Source organism: Gambusia affinis, linkage group LG21 (assembly GCF_019740435.1).
Source record: "Gambusia affinis linkage group LG21, SWU_Gaff_1.0, whole genome shotgun sequence".
NCBI classification, from domain to species: domain Eukaryota; kingdom Metazoa; phylum Chordata; class Actinopteri; order Cyprinodontiformes; family Poeciliidae; genus Gambusia; species Gambusia affinis.
This window is the reverse complement of record NC_057888.1, coordinates 11,984,729-11,996,153: the sequence shown is the minus strand read 5'-3', so window position 1 is coordinate 11,996,153 and position 11,425 is coordinate 11,984,729. Positions and strand designations below refer to the sequence as shown.

Here is an 11,425-nt window from a genome sequence, read left to right as displayed (position 1 = left end):
CTCTCTCTTGCTTGCTTTGCTGTCCTGTGGCAAACAAAAGAGATAATGTGACAACTCCTGAATTACTGGAGCAGGGAATATGATTGATTGACTTGTTGTTGGCCTGCCGAACCTCTGGAATGCACCGTGTGTGAATTGTGAGTCAAACAAACACGCTGGTAGATTGCTCCTCGAGTTACCTGCCTGGCACGCAAGCTATTATAAATCTTAACATCTATGGAAAAAAGGCACAAATTAATCTTTTTAAGTCTAGACTATCCAGTGCATTGTAAAATATTCACATTCATTTTTTTCCGTTACAACTACAAATGTATGTTTTTGGGATTTTATGTGAATGTATCTGTTTTTTCTCCCCCTTTTGTTCTGATACTCCTAAAGTAAATTCATTGCCACCAATGGCCTTTAGAAGTCACCGAATGAGTCAATACTGCAGATTACATCACATGTAATTTAATCGGAGTAAAAGTACAGCTTTTCTCTGAAGGCCTTGGAGGTTTCAACAAACTTTATTATGTATGTGACAGAACACCCTGAGTAGGTCCGGGATGAATAAGAGTATGATTCGGTTATACGGCAATATCCTCGTCATCTTAAGATAGAACGAGTACGGCAAAACTACAAACCAGTCAAGCCATGCCTGTCCACCTCAACTGACAAGTTAGGCAAAAAAAAAAAAGCATGAAGAAGAGTAACAGCCTAGAACAACTGGGTAAGTCTGGAGAAACTGCAGGGATCCACTTTTCAGGTTAGATAGTTATTATACAATCCAGTCTGCCTTTTTGTAGGAGGAAAAAGTCAACGGTTAATGACGGAAATAAAGTTTTAAGGTTTGCCACTAGCTATGTTGGAGAATCAGCAAATGTGTCAAAAAAGGTGCGCTTGTCATATGAAACTCAAAAATTAACATACCCCCCACCCCTGAGTGGCAGAAAACTAAGACGGATCATTCAAAAATGCACTGCAATCCTGAAAGAAAACCTGGTACATAAAGCAAACTTGAAACTATGTTGGAGGTTCATCTTCCAGCAGGACTGTCTCCTATGTTCACACCTGGTAGACATAAACCCAAAATATTTAACTGTAAACAGAGTAAAAAGCTACACATTTTTGTAACTAATACACTTATGTTATTTTTTTATTTTACAATATGTACTGCTTTGTGTTGGTCTGTCACTAAAAAATAAAATGAAAAGCAGTGAATTTTGAAGACGAAACATGAAAAAGATTTAAAAGAATACATTTGCAAGAAGTTGCGTGCATGAGCTTTTCTGTAGGTGTGGACTGTATCATGTTATGTGGAATCGGATACAGATGAAAAAAAAAAATCTGCCCTCAAATTGTGATTCTGCGTAAAATAAAATAAAGCACATTGCCTGATTGGTTATGGTAATTCTTCATTTAGCCACAATAACCTAAAGCTCAGGCTATTCAAATCTAGTGAAATCACCTAAAACAGATGTGGCTGATGTGAGGTTTCAGATTGATATGTGAAAAATAAAAAACTCACAGACGAAAAAAAAAGAATTGTGAAGACGGATATCCCCATGAAAACAAAGCATTGGTGCATTGTTATATTTTACTGTGTTCCATAAATCAGACATTATGGAGGTGCTGAGAATAAAAAGCAGCTGACACTTTTAGCGTAACAGTTCCGCCATTCCCGCATGTAAATGGCGGCAAGAGCTTTCTGACGCTTAGGCAGAGATCTCCTCCGTTTAAGCACACATCCTGGAGGCTTTGTCCTGTGGCGGTGACCCGATCCAGGAGGAGGAAGCAACCAATCTGAAGGATATTAGATCAGCTCTGGGGGAGAAATTAATAAAATTCTCTCAGGTCTGCCTCACCTACCGTACTGAACCGTGAGTTTCAGACGCTTGCACTTTATACGCTTTCATTAGAGCGACTCCATTAAACTCCCCCATCACCAGGTTCAAATGATCTATGGACATCATGATACGCTTGTGCAAGGTGTTGTGTTCCTCACAGCTGATATCCAGACAAGGGTGGTCTGTGCAACCGGATCCTTTGACATAACGGAGAACATGAAAACATGAAACATAGTTATTGATCACAGAGTCCAGACTAATCAAATAGCACCCTGGTTTGTTTGAAGTTAAAAACGGTTACAGTGGGTGTTTACCGTTGCACTCCAGGACCCTTCAGCCACACCCCCTCTCAAACATACACACAGAAAAGTGTTATTTGTGTTGTTAAATTTACATTAAGTCCATTTTAATTGCATCAAGCCCACTAAACACATCTTACAATAATGGGCCTGACAGAGAAAATTGCAATCATCTGTGAAGAGCCTGTGGCAGTATAATGGACAAACCTGATTAATTTAATCTCGTTGCACTCCATAATGGCTGCACTTTATCATTTCAACAGATGGAGCACCAAGAAATTAAAAAATGCTCTCAAGGATATGTGGCACCGTCCATCCACTTGCATTCTCCTTTTTTTCCGAAGGTGTACTGGCTGAGCTGAAATAAAGGCTTGGACTGGAACCTTCGGTTGAGTGCATCTTCAAAGCCAAATGAGATTAAGATGATTGTCAATTGATGCAACAAATCATCACAATTGCCTTGTGATGTATTGCTGGATGCTGTTAGAGCCTGTCCATCCAATCATCCTGTCTGATTATAAATGGAGATGATTCAAGCGAGTATGAATGATGGATCTACCACAAAAGGACCATTTTTCCCATAGTACTTTCTCAAAATCAGAATAGAATAGAACATGCTTTTATTGTCACTGGATTTATACATCTATTTGCATGTATAAAAAGGAAAGTTTCAGAAGATGACAAACTGATCTTTAGGAGCCTATACAGTAATGCAAACCTTATTTGAATGGGCAGCTAACCTGACAAGATGAAAAGAAATAGCTCAAGGGCTGTTGCAAGAAACGCTACATACTAAAAGAGCATATACATTTTTGTATTTAACTTTAAATACTATATTATTTTTACAAGTGATTATACATTTTTTTAACTTTCACTTTTGACACCATAATTTCACACATTGAATAATAAACTGAAATTATGTCTTTACACCAAAGTCTTTATAACACACAAGGCTTCTGCAAAATATGTTTTCCTATTTTAAATTACAATGACTTGAAAACAAAAAAAAAGATTAACTTCCTCTAGAAAATAACTAGTTTATGCTTTTTTTATTTTCTGGATGCCACGAGGTTTGTCCTGCTTTCTACATTATGAATTTTGACAAATAGATCGAATCATGAATCATTATCTAGAAATGTATACATAATAAATTGCATTAAAATATGGCATTAAAAATATAGTTAAATTTGATGTTTGTATTTGTTTTTACTTTACTGCTGTCATTTCACTTTATCTGAGAATAACTTTATGGATATGCATGTGGGCCTATAGGTGGCGTTCTAAATCAAATTCAGATGAAAAGTTATTACTATTACAATAATACCTCAGTAGCATTGTGCCTTCCTCGGTTCGATTTAATGTACTTTTTTATACTCACAATAAGGTTGGTGTAAAAAAGAAATACGCCGTGTAGAAAAGCACATATATGCAAGATTAAAAGTCCGTTTCTTCAAATAATTATTCGGCTTACATCTGATACTCAGTGCGCGCGCGCACACTCGCACGCGGATATCTTTCCAATTCACAGTAACCTTCCTCCTACTCGGCTGCCAGAAGAACTTCGCAGTAAGCAATGATACCTATTTTAAGGGTCATTTACACTAGAGTTTTATACGCACAGAGACCACTTCCAGCCAGCACTAGGGAGGAGGAAAAGGAGGCGTCTGTGACATTCTTGTTCATAGACAGGGAGACTTGTTGCATGCGGTGACAGGCAGCGGCTATTTTTGTGAAAAGGTAGGGGCATTTGAAAGCACATTTTTTTTCTTTTTTTGTGGTCTGTTATTTTCAGAGACATCTCTCCGCTTTAACCATTGTGATTCTGGGAATTTGTCAAATTTGTGACGTTGATTGACAGCTTATTATTGAGACGTTTTTAAAATGGGCGGAGACAGAGCGGGTGGAGCTGGTGGACAGCTACGACACCGAGTTTAAAGTCATGGAAGGATTTGTGACGAGCAAAAATAAACCAAGTAGCAAATTAAACGGAAGCAGCTTTATTTAAGACTCATCTGCTGTTATATGGGCTGTATAATAAAGGCCAAAATATAATTCAATAGGTGATACTAGAGGGCCTTATACAAAGTGGTAGTGAGTACTACTGAGTATAAAAACAGCCTTAAACCCAAATGTCAACTTCTAAAATCCAGTTTTCAGACTCCTTTAATTATTGTTCATCTGAATGCAACCCTTATCCCTATAGAGGGGTTCTTGCACATTTGTTTCATACAATGTTCTGCAAATTCTAGGGAGGAATCTTCAATTTTATTTTTATGTTATGCATTGCTTATTTATTTACATGGAAACTTAAAACACTGCAAAAATTATTCAGCCTGTTTTCAGAAAAATGTGGTCAGAAACTCAGAGGTACACTTAGCAACTTTTGCTCAACAATTGCTCTCTTGTTAAACGTAGTAAAAGAAACACTGGAGTTTTTGTACATGCTGATAACAACACTTTGGTGTTTGGTGTGCATATTCTTGTATTTCTACTACCACCCTCTAGCTGCTGGGTGATGAGGGGGCAGGAGGATGTAAATGCATCACCAGTTCTCAGCACAGGTGCTTTTGCAGTCAAACCAAAATGACTATGAGCAGGGTCCAGTTACCAATTACACTGCATTTTTTTGTACCATTTATTTAAATATGAAAGGAGGCTTTAGTGAAACAATTAATCTCCTCCTTGATAGGTGCTAGCAGTGTCTAACAGGGGATTTGATTGAAAAAGAGTGGATGATACATTGTATTCTGAGTTTTTTTGTATTCTCAACTGTAAATCGTTTTTGAAGGGAGACAGTGAAGGCAAGTGAGAAAAATGGCAGTTGCAGATCTATCTTCATATGCTATAGAAACAAATGATTTTCCTTGTTTTAAATAGAAGTTGCATTGAAAATATTAGTGGTGTTGTTGGTTGTCATGGAAACCATGTGCTACTCTTTTGAATCTAATTCAATACTAACGCCTGTGCTTTTCTGGAAACCGTTGATGAAATGTATTGCAAATATGATGTGAGTTAATTATTAGTAAGAATGTACTTAAAAATAAAAACAATATTAGGATATTGTAAAGAAATAAATTTGCTCACTTTCTGTCAAACCAGGCAATTTGGCAAACCAAAAGTTTGATATTGTGCTACAGTTATGTCTCTGACAGGAAGCAAATTAATAGACTGAATAGTGAGTATGTGCCATTATGGACCATTTATACAAAATTTAATCAGTTGCTCTAAGCTTTTACTGTGGATATAACATCCCAACAAAATCCCACCTGCAAAAATAGCACAGTGAATAGTTATATCTTTTCAGTTTCCTGCATTGTGCTTCCAGGTATGCAGGTTTTTCTGGAGCCTTGTAAAGTGCTTCTTTAGAGACTGCTTAAAGATTTCAACTCTATTGGAATATGCTTAACCACATGTAACAGATTGCCCAATTCTAATAAAAATGGGCATTTGATTAGAATTTTGTTTGCAAAACAAACCCCTAAAACAATTGATGTGCTCTATGTATTTACATTTGCCTTCTTGTAGCAATACTGAATGTTATGGAACCTTAGTAAATATCAAGAAAATGTTAAACTTACCTGTGCATTATGTTATGGCTGTTCACTCACTTTAAATAACATGTTTTCACTCTGTGAAATGAGGAGCAGTTAGTACAAGTTTCATAAGAGACATTTGTCAAAATTTCATTTGCCTTAAGTTAACAACAGTTGTAGGTTTTGCTCTCATCCATTCTGCCCAAGATTGCAGCCATTTTTCTGTTTGATAATGTCTTTTTTTCCCTCTGCCTGCACACCACATTTGACAGTGATGGATAACAGGTTAAAAATGGACATTTTCTTCTCACATGGTGTATGTTGGATTGACTCAAGCGTGCATGGCATTCTTCCCTTGGACCAAAGGTCCTTGGAAAGATTCTGTTCCTCTCTGCTTTTCCCATTCCAACATGATACACTTTGTCTTCATTTTACCCCGGCTTGGACTCATTTTCATGATGTATAGCTGAAGCACATCATAAAGACAGAAGTGTAGGTTATGTCAAAGATATGCCATCATGATTATAGTCTTTGCAGAGGCAGGCCCTCTCTGCTTGTTCTGCAGCACTGAACACACACAACTCACTGGATCCTCTGTTTTAAGCCAGTGTGTTCCCCCGTTTCACTTTTTTTCTTTGTCCTGCTAGGCAACATTGTCAGATATCAGTTGTTCTTTGGTATCTAAAAGTGAGTTCATCAAGCTGTCAAATTTGTACACCTTATTAAATGTTATGATGAGGTTTGCTGCTGAAGGTTGGCTTTCCTCTCAGTGGAGGCCATGCGAGAAGGCCTTCATGGTTATATAAACTGTGTGGTGTAGCAATCACAACCTAAAAAAGTGGACCAGAATACACTAATGATGTTTTCTTTGTCTGTATTATTCAGTCTCTGTTTTTCTAATGTAGTCCAGCAACCAGTGTCAGACGTAAGCAGTTGTAATATTATTTCAGGCAACATTTAAATCTAGCCTACAAGTGTTTTTTTTTTTTTTCTTAGTTGCAGCAATTTATGTTTTGTTTCAATTTGAGTGATATGTTCTTACTATTATTTTGTGTCTTAATAATTGAAGAACAAAAATAAGTTAAGTTGGACAAACAAAAATCCATAAAAATTTGTAAATTTTAAGGTTGTGCAGTCGCTTTAACTGGCCTAAAGGTGAGGACCACTGACCAGAATCGACCATGGACAACAGCATAATGAAGAAAATCGTCTTTTCAATCATCAGTTGCTTAATTTTGCAATGTTTGTTTTAATCTCAAAACCAAGCACTTCCAAGTGCATGCTGTTGATAACATGTTTCTACACTGAAAATGGTGGGAGTTTTTAAGGAAACATTGCACAGCTTTCTTTTGAATGGTTCAAAAGAAAGCTTTCAGATTTGTAATTATTTCATTTTCTGATGATGAATTAATCTATCGATGTCACATTGGGCCTACCAATTGCCTTTTTTTATATCTTTTCTGTAACCAAAAGGACAACTGAACCAGGTTTTTGCAGTATTAACACAAAAATCTAAAATTTATTTATAACATAATCTGATTGTAATAGTTATTACATTGCTGCTGTTAAATTATAGATTTATCAGCACAATTATGATAATGCAAGAGAAAGCTAACTGTTGTTTTTTTGTTTTTGTTTTTTTTCATTGTGGTACACATATATATAGTCTCTTTAAAATAAGACAAAGGTGTTTCATCTTTACTATTTGGGCCAAGTAATTCTAAACAAACCTCCAAATTCTGTATAATACTTTGCTTCTTATACTTGTGTTAGCTAATTACTTAGGGTTGGCTTGGTTAGCTGGCCTGCACTGTGCACCATTATGACTGGGCATACCCTGCTGTTTCTCATGACACAATGTGTGCACATCCTGTCTGGAGGGACAGTGTTGTGTCATTTTGACTAGTCACACCCAACCAAATGTTAGTAACTTGTTAGATGCACCAGGGTAGAGTGTGGAAGAACATTTGTTTATTTTTTTACAAGTATGTGCTAACGGGGGGAATATATTTTTCTAAATATTGCATACACTTTTAAAAATCCCTGCAATTGGGCGTGCTGTGGTGGCGTAGGGGATAGCGAAACCCACATTTGGAGGCCTTGAGTCCTCGACACGGCCGTCGCGGGTTCAATTCCCGGACCCGACCGACATTTGCCGCATGTCTTCCCCCCTTTCCTGTCAGCGTACTGTCATATAAGGGACACTAGAGCCCACAAAAGACCCCCTGGAGGGAAAAAAAATTAAAAAATGCCTACAATTAGCACTTGTTAGGAGAAACATTGCAGTCAGATTTGTATGTTAGAAATTAACTTACTCTATGGTGAATTTCAAATGCCTATAGAGATAGACATTTGCATGGTCCAATGACTGTTGCTTGGACTTTGATCGTCTGTTTTGTGGGAATGTGGTCACAATCCCACACTGTGATTGACATATTTATTAATACTTGCGGTCAAAATATGCTATAGCTTTTTATTTTAATACCATGATCTCACATCCTTTGAATGCTGCATTTTATGGAAATATTTATTGACATTATGGAATATATAGTTTTAGCTTCAGAGCGTTATGCATCAAAAGTGAACAACTCGAGAAGAAAACTCGGTAATCAAAAGATTGCAGCTCAGAGCTAAGTCAGTTGTAAAAGCAGCGAAACTGCTTCGACTTAGGCCTCAACAGAGCGATTTTCATTCACACATGCACTATATTCCCTACTGTACACTACATGTGCTTCACGTTTGCTTTAAGACTTAACTTCAGAGGCGAGTTCTCCAGTCTATTCTCCTTACTTTTGAAGTTACATGCTCCTCCAATTACTGGGGGGGCATGCAGTCTCCCCCCATGGTGTCCTTGGACAGCTCTTTGAGTGCCTGAAAATGTTGCGGACCATTAATTCTGGATTGTCTTCATCTGTTTGCATAATTTTCCCTCCGTAACCATTTTCCTTTCCCTATTTTCACAGTCTCTTTTCTCAGATTCATATTTTTTTCTCCTTCACAAATGTTTGTCGTCAAGATAGTTCAGTTTTATAACAGTTTTTTTAATACCACTGACAGTTGTTAAACTTTCACATCAGGCTCTTTTATGGTACACAGGCGGTAAGCTGTGTACTGTACACAGCCTGTGTGTTTTATGGCCGCTGTGCTGATGGTGCCTATTGAAACTCTTCTCCTGCCAGCAGCTTGGTTTGCAGATGTATTGCATGATATTTTTATATGATAATATTAAAATTTTCCAGAACTAGGTGCAATCATAAACAAAGTAGGGGAGCGGTTAAACAAAAATCAGGTTGGTCTAAAGAAGAAGTCTATGTTTTCTTTAACCTGATATATTTTCTAGTTTTTTCTCCAGTTAGACTAATTTGCTGTCAGGCAGGAGGTTGTTTTTGCAACTCAGGCAGACTCCAGAAATTAATTTATCCAAATAACCAAGTCCTCCTGGGCCATGGAGGTTGGGACACTGAAATGGCCCTGGTAGGCTAAAGCCGTCTTTTGAAGTCTGGAATGTTTTGGCTGACTTAGAGCAGGCGACTGGAGTGGAGGGGGGATCGTTTTCACTGACCCATGGGATTTTTAACCATTTTCATATACTGAGAACAAAACAAAGTGAGGAAAAATGCCTGAGCTGATTTGCATTGACTTTCATATCAAAAAAAAAGAGAGGAACAATTAAGTGAGGCTGATTTAAAGGAGTAGTTGACTTTTTTTCCCCAAATTTTGTACAGTAGAAGATGGATATGCTGCATAGGAGTTTAATAATTTTGATCATCTTAAAAACACATGAAGGGAAAACAGCTAAACGTGTCTATTATGTGGTAGACCTCCTCTGGCTTATTTTTAGGGGTGTACCAATCACCCATTCAAAAATCAAACTCAGTCAATGTTTCTCCAATTGACATGTTACATGCAAAAAATATGTTATTCCCATTAATTAATTGGATTATAATTCCCTCCATTATCAGACTATAAAAAACATTGACCAAAAGCTTTAATGCACTATGTTGTGTTTAGAAAAAAATCAAATGGAAAAAACAAATTCATGCTTTTATGCATACATTTGGACAATTCCTTATTTTTAATGATGAATTTAAAACCATTGCCTCTTTTCAAAAATGGCTGCAGCATTTTACAAATCTTTTATGTTTTAGTGTTCTCAATTATTTTTTTTTTGGAATCACCCAAAGTTGATATCAGCAGATCAAATCTGAAACAAAACCTAGAAATCAGTATTGACCTGTGAAAGCCTCATTATCTTTTTCATCTGCATCTTTTTATTATCCTTAGATTGAATATATGTGTGTGTGTGTATATATATATATATAAATAATCTGTCTTCCTGTACGAATGAATGCTCTGTTGAATAAAACACCTGCAGTAGTCACCCTAGCAGATATAGGTCAGACTTTAATTGCAACAAGAAGATGATATGCTTTTAATAAACAGGCCCAAGGAAAGCAAAGTGCAGGAAACTAGGCGATCTTTGAGTAACGGGCCACTTGAGTTTCCAGCGTAATAAATAATTCACAAGTCCTGTGTGATGAGCTGCTGAGGACAGAAATCCCTAATGACAGCTTTTTATAACCTATGACTCAGCGGCCCATTATGCTTCTGACATCCCTACACTGACCACATCCCCTGTGCATGCTCGGGGTTTACTCTGTTCTCAGCCTGTACACTGCTGCATTTTATTGCTTCAGATTAATGTTATTTTAATTTATAAAATGACTTTTTTTAAATCATTGACTGAACAATTTTCATTCTGAAAATCACTGTTCTGAACTTATTCACTTCAATCCTTTGTAAGTTGTTATTTTTTATTGTAACTGAAAATGTTTTTGTTTTTTTTTTCAAAAATGTTAAATTAAAACCAGTATATAGCTTTTTGTGAAATTTATGCATTTTCAACCTATGAATTGTGCTTTTACTCTCTTAGATTCTTGTCAAAGAGATCAAATAAATCAATAATAAAATGACTGTTTTGCACAGGGATTGAAAGAGATCTTGTAAAAAAGAAAAGAAAAAATTCCTTGACAAGTTTAAAGATTGTGGAGCAACTAGTGATGAGTCAATGACTTTTATGGTATTTTCTTACAACTATTAAGCAAATGTAATGGTACGTTATTTTTATAACAATTTGTTTGTGACCCTTTTTACTCAAATTTGTTGGGCGTAATGAGCACAATTCTTTTACATGAAATTTTATCTTAAAGTTGAACAAAACTGAATTAGTGTTAATGGCTCAACAGATTCTTCTTTTTGTGCTCATGAATATAGTAGCAATAAAATGAACTCAAAACACAACAAGATACTGGAACAAAACAACTGTTGTAAAATGGTTAGAATTCAGAAAAAGTGAAAAGTGGAAGTGAGATTCCTAAACATTTAATTGTTTCCCCCTCTTTTGCTATTTTTTAAGTTTTAATCTTCTTTCTCTGTGTGTGTATGTATATTTACATGTTCAAGAATCTACTATTATTGACTTTGGTTAAGAGTTTTATGCATTTATGGATATTTTGTATTGCTTTTTCCTGCTAGATGCTAGGAAATAATTTCCAAGATTTATACTTATTGGACATGATTTGTGTCTTTTTTGCTTCAACAGCTAGATTTCAGAAAGCTGCTGTAATGTTCTAACAACACTTCAGCTAAACTCTCAATGTTGTCACTTATTTCTAATAACTGCCTTACCCAATTTAAAGCTGCAGTAGATAATTTTTATAAAATATGTTTTCAACATGTGTTAAAAACTGTTGTGACAGAATAACAT

The 11,425-nt window shown here is 36.2% G+C and overlaps 1 protein-coding gene across 2 annotated transcripts in view; it reads left to right on the top strand.

Moving 5' to 3' along the window:
- Positions 1-3,690: 3,690 nt before the first annotated feature.
- eya1 (EYA transcriptional coactivator and phosphatase 1) overlaps positions 3,691-11,425 on the top strand; it is a 78,540-nt gene continuing 70,805 nt past the window's right edge. For both annotated transcript variants that reach the window (XM_044104685.1, XM_044104684.1), the window contains exon 1: positions 3,691-3,862. The gene's annotated coding sequence lies outside the window, so the exon portion shown is untranslated. The remainder of the gene's footprint in view (positions 3,863-11,425) is intronic.